Raw genomic sequence first — 8,254 nt, 5'->3', positions numbered from 1 at the left:
CAAAAACCATCGCATCTGACCGTGTCGAAGGCCGCGTTGAGGTCCACAAAAGCAGCGTTTAAGTTTAGGTTCTGGTCTTTGCATTTTTCTTATAGTAGACTCAGAACAAATATCATGCCAGATGTACCTCTACCGGCTCTCTCGTCCACTAAAATGTGGGTTAGTCGGTCGAGCAATACTCGAGCAAAGATCTTTCATGCTACTGACAGAAGTGTAATGCCTCGATAGTTGGAGCAGTTAGACTTGTCACCCTTTTTGTATAGGGATATGATTACGAAATCTCGAAGTTCAGGTAGGACCACGCACTTTTCCCAGCATAGAGCGAACAGGTCGGTTAGCCTCTCAGTTATGGAAAACCTCCCATTTTAAATATTTCATCCGGAAGTCCATCATGTTTTTTTAGTTAAAAAATTGCTGTTTCTACTTCCTCAATTATTGGTGAGTCACCGAGCTCCTCTCTCATAATTTTCTTAAAAATATTGGTTATCCTTCTATGCATACCTATAGCAGACTATAGTGTTCTGTCCAGGGTTTAGTATATCGCCTTGCTAGTTTATAGGTTGGAATTATAGGAGGATATTAGCGGCGTTGTAGTCTGGTAAGTTGGGCCATAACCACATCGACCTTTGTCTGCAGAATGTGACAAGACTTAATTTTAACAAAATATAGATCTAGAATGTGTGAAGTAATATTTTCGACAAACAATATGTTTGAAAAAAAAATTCTTCGGAATTGTATATTATATAGTAGTAATTAACAATATCTTAAAATAAACAAGAGTGAATCATCTCTCTATATATATATAATTCTCTTCTTCCCTCAACAGTTTAAACGAGTAGTAAGGATAGTCCACGAGAAAACAAGAGGGGGGGGGGAGAACACGTAGTCACAACATAGCAGGGGAGGACCGTTGCAATAGCACTCTTTTTGTTTTCATTTCTACCTCACGTTAAAAAAGAGGGGGGGGGGAGTAATCTACTTTGTAGTAACTATCGAAGCGACAGAACTCGCTCAACAAGAGTTTGGACACAATGGAAAAATCACTCTTTTATTTTTGCAACTTGGACGGAGGGAGTTATCCTAGGTAATTTAAATTAAGAGTGAAAAAAAAAGACAATTTTCGTCAAGGAACATTCCTGCCAAGTTTTATCAAGATTGGTCAAGCGGTTTTGATTTCTATAAGTCACATACATACATACGCCTTACTTTATACTTTACTAGCCGGACATTACCCGCGGCCTGCGGGCCTTAGTTTGTGTATTGCTGATGTAATCACTGATATAGTGCATTTGAAACGATTAAAGACAATAATAATGCTATAAGTAAAGTGAATGCATGAATGGAGCTAAAAATAGCTAATTTTTTAATAAAAGCATTGGATTGTGTAAAGATCTATATTTAGAAGCACGCGATATCAAGATTAGAGTTGCACTAATGACGAACGAATGTATGTAAAAATGCTTTAGAAAAAAATTAAATGTTAATTTGATTAAAATATGAAATGAATGAACTGTAATTAGTATGTTCATTTGTTTAATTATAAAACTATCTTTGCTAAGAGAAGTTCTATCACCTTAGAGCTGAAATAGTTTTTTAGAGCTAGGAAAAGAGAGTTTCATAACCTTTTCTATTAGATTACGCGAATGAAAGAGAGTGTAACCTTTCGGTAATGTCTAATGAAAGAATGTGCGTCAGGAGATCTAAATTCGCAGATATAAAGAACGAATTTGTGTAAAAATGTTTTTCAAACACAAATTTGAAGGTTAATTTTATTAAATAATGTAATCAATAGACTATATTTTGTATATTCATGTGTCAAAGTAAAAAACTATATGTGCAAAGTGTACTTCTTAAAATTAGATCTATATCAAAATCCTTTCGATTTTTTCTCATGTCAACATTGTAAACAAAGCCTAGATCCATAAAATACTTATAGCTTTAATAGAGTTAGTCAACGTTTTTTTTTGAGGGTCTTAAGTTTGTTATAGGGCTACAATACATACACTACGGTCTAAGTTAGTACCCAAGGAACATTTCTGCCAAGTTTTATCAAGATTGGTCAAGCGGTTTTGATGTCTATAAGTCACATACCTACGCCTCACATTCTACTTGATAATATAAGATAGTATAGATAACTTTAATGCTTATTATGGAATACTCAGAGTGGTTTGGTTCATTCACTTTGTGGATCATTGGGGGGCGGGGGGAAGCAATTATCTGCGAGGTTTCCGTGCATTTGAATTTATGTATTAACCTGCTAACCACTACTTATTAAAGTATTTATAAAGGTTTTAGAAACAATTGTGATTTTTAATTTCTATGACAACTATATATTTACCTACACATTTCATTCTCTAAATAAAAAACTTCATAGATTACTAAAAATAAAAGGCAGGAAAAATGTTATAATAATTTCGGCCAATGACAAGGCAAGCTTTTGGACCTCAGAAAAAAAATACAACTACTTAAGACAATCGTCATCCCAACTGCTACATATGCATGCGAGACATGGAAGTCATCTTTCGAAATTGAAAAAAAAAAGACTAAATGTGGCACAACAAAAATGGATAACACAGAATTAAGAAGTCAGTTACAGATATCGTGTCTTAAACAAGGTAATCGTATTTCGAAGTGGAAGTCGAACTCATATTGAGGTTGTCACATATTGAGGTTGTCACATATTGAGGTTGTCACATATTGAGGTTGTCAAAGAGCGTCACATTAAGTTTGCCGGATATATCCTCCAACGGAGGGAATGTCGCGTACCAAGAGTTAAGATGATACGGAGTCCAGTACGAGGAAAGCACACAAAAAGTACGTTCTCTTATAACTTGGCGCAAACTTTCATGGACAACCTCAGAATAGTGGACACCAGGTGGGAAGAGGTTTCAGACATTGCCAGTGAAAGATCTTTGTGGAGACAGCTTGCCGTCCAATGAGTCGAACGGCGCGGAAGCATCTAAGTACTTAGTAGCAATGTCCAAATCTATGGTGTAAAGTATATCATTTTACAAAATGTTTCTCTACATGAACGTTACAGATGTGAGACTTCAATATGGTAGACCAAACTGGTAGAAATGTTTACGTTTATAATAGTTATATTCACTACTACTAAAGCATCTTAGAAATGTCATTGAAACATTCAATAATCAGTTTAATCTAGCAGCATAATTTTAAAATGAATTTGTTCATCTTCTGGCAACTATAATTTATATTGAACAAATTGTAATATCAAACGAATAAATATAAATAAATATTTCATATCCGTTATATCTTTCAGAGAACAAATGTTGAAAGTCGTTAGGTATATAGCATACAATTATATATTATATCTACACTACATTATCTACATTATACCTATAAATAAAATTTAAAGAAACTAAGGAAGAAAGAGTTTACAAAAAGTATATAAAAATTAAACACCTAATTCAAAAAAATAAGCAGACAGCTTCAGAGTAAATACATAAGCAATGTAATATCTAAAGATAACAACAAAAGTCTATGGACATACATTAAGTCAAAGAAAATGAAAACAACAGGCATAGCGCCATTAAAAGATGAACATAACATAATACATAATGATAATGAAACTAAAGCAAACATCCTAAACAAATACTTTGCATCAACATTCTCAGACAGGAGACAAAGACATATTACTTAATTTGAACCAAGTAGACAACATAGAAGTTATAGTAGTACAGGAAAATGGAATTCAAAAACTATTAGCCAACACCAAACCAGATAAAGCTTCTGGACCTGATGGTATTCCAGCTAAATTACTCAAAGAACTAAGCAATGAGCTAGCCCCAGTGTTTAAAATACTCTTTCAGGCATCGCTTAACCAGGGCAGAGTACCAAAGGACTGGAAAGAAGCTTATGTCACCACCCTATTTAAAAAAGGAGATAAATCTGACCCAGGAAACTATAGACCAGTATCACTTACCAGCATCACATGTAAAATCCTAGAACACATAATATGTAGCAACATCATAAACCACTTAGACAGACATAATGTCCTCACACCATACCAACATGGCTTTAGGGAATATAAATCATGTGAAACACAACTAATAGGACTAATTGATGATTTTTCAAAAGGTTTAGATAATAGTGAACAAATAGATGCTATCTTACTAGATTTTTCCAAGGCTTTTGACAAAGTTCACCACCATAGTTTGCTTAAAAAAATTAAAATATTTCGGCATTAATGGTCCATTGCATCAGTGGATTAAAGATTTTCTGATAGGGAGAGAACAAACTGTAATAATAAATGGCTCTAAATCAACACCGATAACAGTAAACTCAGGTGTACATCAAGGAACAGTCTTAGGTCCACTACTATTTTTAATTTACATAAATGATTTACCAAATTGCATTACTTCAGAAACAAAAGTCAGATTATTTGCAGACGATTGAATAATATATAGAACAGTAAAAACAACACAAGACACAGATATTTTACAAAGAGAATTAGATGAATTACAGAAATGGGAATCAAATTGGAGCATGTCTTTCCACCCAGAAAAATGTCAGTTGTTAAGAGTAACAAAAAAACTAAAACAAATTAATTCCACTTATCTTATTCATGGCAAACCAGTAACACAGACTAAAAACGCAAAATACCTAGGTGTTATAATAAATGAAGAACTCTCATGGAATCCCTATATTGATGAAACTATTTAAAAAATCAAACAAAGCATTAGGGTTTATTACAAGAAATTTCTATAAATCAAATAAGAACATAAAACTAAAAAGTTATTTAACCTCTGTTAGGCCAATAATAGAATATGCATCCTCCGTTAGGGACCCCTCATCTCAAGAAAACCTTAAGAAACTGGAACAGACACAAAATAGAGCAGTGAGATTCATAACAAACGAATATTTACATTTGACTAGAGTAACACCTTTAGTAAAATCACTAAATTTAGAAAGCCTTCAGGACAGAAGGCTCAAAAGTAAAGTAGCAATTATACATAAAACACTGAACCATAATCTTCAAATACAAAAACACAATTTTATAAAATACTCTGAAAGACACAAAGATAAAGGCACATTCCACGTTCCATATGCTAGGACAAATTTGTACAAACACTCCTTCTTCCCTAGTGCTATTAGAGCATGGAATGGGTTGCCTGAGCTAGCCAGGAAAACCAGTGACTTGATTAATATGCATGACTAACTGCATGACGCGTAGGAAGTAATCATCTTCTTTTTTGAAGTAACGTCTGTATTATATAAGATAAAATAAGATATTACAAATACGATCGAATCCAAAATAATAATAATAAATATACAATAAGAAAGTACAACTCATCCTAAACAGGGGTCAAGATAATTCTTTAGAATATATCCAAGGCAAATGATAAGGCTATCCAGTAACATAAGTACAAGGAGTAATTCAAGAGCTCTCAAAACATGTCTTGACTTTATATAGTACAAAATGGAGCGAGTGCAGCAGCCGATCTATGACGAAAGTCACACACACACTCTCGCTACGTCACCCAAATGCCGTGACAAGCAACAAGGGGAGATCATTCCCCTATACCACACAAAAATTAATTATCGCAAATGACGTCATCACCTAGTGATGAACGCTGCGCTATTAATTAGATAGAGAAATAATTCCACTATACAACTACATAGATAACTGCGACACATATAACCGATATATATATATATATGCGATAGTAGAATTAGCGGTACCTTTGTCATTAATCAAACCCACTGGCATAATTAAAAAACGAAATAGCAATCACTTGTTGAACGTAGAATAAATGTAAATAATTTTAATTATCTAGAGTAACTATTACAAAAATTGTTTGATTGGAATGTTCATTAATTATTCTTATTAAGCACTAGCCCTATGTTACCAACAGCCCGCGGGCCTTAATTTGCGTATCAATGTCGATATAGTCACTGTGAGTGTTTTGGAAACAATTAAACGAAATAATAATGTTATAAGTAAAGCGAATGCTTGAATGTAAAAATAGTAGAAATGGAGCTATCAAAGTAGCAAATCGACCTAAGTAGATTTTTTTTCTTCAAATAAAAACATTTGCTTGCAGGCTTAAATATATTTGATCTTTGAATTAGATCTAGGATTACTAGAATTAGAGATAAATCTAGAGTTAAATATTGGTTTGGATAGATTTCGTTCTGTGCGTGCGTGGAGCCAACGCTCAGCGCATGTGTGACCTATCTGTCTTCTCTAATGAAGGAATGAATGAAATGGTTGTTAGACTATTATACATACGTCACGGCTCCAGTTAGTACCTAAGGAACATTTCTGCCAAGTTTTATCAAGATTGTTCAAACGGTTTTGATTTCTCTGCGTAACTTCTCTGCGTAACTTCTCTGCGTAACTTCTATGCTGTAACTCCAGTGGCGGCCTGTCCATTATTTTTATGTTTTCTTCCAACGCGTTTTATTTCTGCGTCTTTTTCTTTTTCCTGGTACTGTTTCTTAGAGGACGGTCTTTGCAAGTACTATGGACATTGTAATGTGGCCATACAGTTTGCTTTTTTTTTACATTGTTAACAGGTCTTTGTGGGGTCCGATGTCTATAATTTCCTATTTCTAATCTCTTTATTTGGGATGCTGTTCCTATAAGTGATACCTAGGATTTTTATATAGCATCTTAGTTTCATGTTAGGATCTTCTTCTCTGGATCTGACGTCAGTCTCCAAGATATGCAAGCCTAAAAGAAGGTTAATCAAAAATGATTTTAATGGTATAATTACTTACAATCCAATATTGTCTTTGCAAGATTTTTTTTTTTGCACTATATGCTTTTTATATTTTTGTTGTTGTTGTTGCAAGATATAACGTAGAATCTTTATTTCCTGATGTGATTACTGCATCTCACATATTAATTGTTACTTTATAAGAATAATAGAATTCTGTAAATATAAAACACAGTAAAAATATTACTTTAACATGCGTGAGATACCGTATCAGAAAGACAGGTGGGAAATAGGGCTGCAGCTTGCTTCCCTTCTCACTAGCCATCAACTACATAATAAAAGCTATGAATCAGACTGCCTTCAGAATTTCATGGCGTGAACAGAATCTAATGACGGACTTGGACTTCAACGAAGACCCTAAACTACTCGAATCTACAAGCAATGAGGGGAGAGCCTAGATACAAAGCTATCAAACATTGGACATCTGCACTAACTTTGATAAAACCAAAATTGTGCTAGTGGGATATAAGGCTAATGATGCCCCGTCAGACTTAGCAAGTCGGAACTTCAAAGAGTTGGAAAGGTTCACATACCGAGTGTAACGGATGCATGTGTAACAACATGTACTGGAAGTATTTCTAACTAGTCTTGATTATACTAGATGCGTGCGTACCTTGTAGGATGCATTACAATTGCAAGCTCGCCACATAACATCACGTCACATATATTGAACAGGTACCAACAGGTTCAATAACCAAGTTCACTCAAGATGAAAACTTCAAACAATGTTTAATACAGAATGAACCACAGTCTAGTCCGTCACTAACACGATGTTAACCCCTTGGAAGTCTAGCAGTAACTGATTTTAAATGTCTATCCTAACCTCTAACCCCAAAGTCTATGTCGTCACTATAAAATGTATGTTCACTGTCAGTCTAATAAAGTGCATAACTAAATTAACTAAACTAGTTATCTAACACTAGGCAGCATCATAGCAAACTGGGATTCTTATCAGGACGTAACTTGCCGAATAGAAAAGGCAGGGGGGGGGCATTTTCTAAAGACCGAGGCATATTTAAACAAGGCAAGCTCTTAGACCTGAGGCAAAAAAAAAACACACCTACTTAACACAATCTTTATCTCAACAGCGACTTTTGCATGCGAGAAAATTGAGAAAAGACTTGTGGCACAACAAAAAATGGCTGAGAGAATAAAATAATCAGTAGCAGGTACAAGGAAATCCTATGCTGAAGTGGAAGTCGACCACATATAAATTTGTGACAGACCGTCGCATGAGGTTGTCAGGACATGTCCTCCGACACAGTGAATTACGCATTTAAAGAGTAGCGATGACATTGAGGCTAGTACTAGGAAAGCGCAATTATCCGGAATCAAGCCAGCTTGTAGGTGATATATTAATAGTATAAGCAAGCTATAAACTGCTTACTATCACCTTAGCCAGAATTTTGACAGCAATGCGTAGGAGGGCTATACCACGGTGGTTATCGCATATCTGTCTTTTTCCCTTCTTGTTGTAGAGCTTAAAAAAAATGGAGGTATCTTTTTTTGTT

Source organism: Biomphalaria glabrata, chromosome 13 (assembly GCF_947242115.1).
Source record: "Biomphalaria glabrata chromosome 13, xgBioGlab47.1, whole genome shotgun sequence".
Lineage (NCBI taxonomy): Eukaryota > Metazoa > Mollusca > Gastropoda > Planorbidae > Biomphalaria > Biomphalaria glabrata.
The sequence above is the reverse complement of the archived record's forward strand: the minus strand, read 5'-3'. Positions refer to the sequence as shown.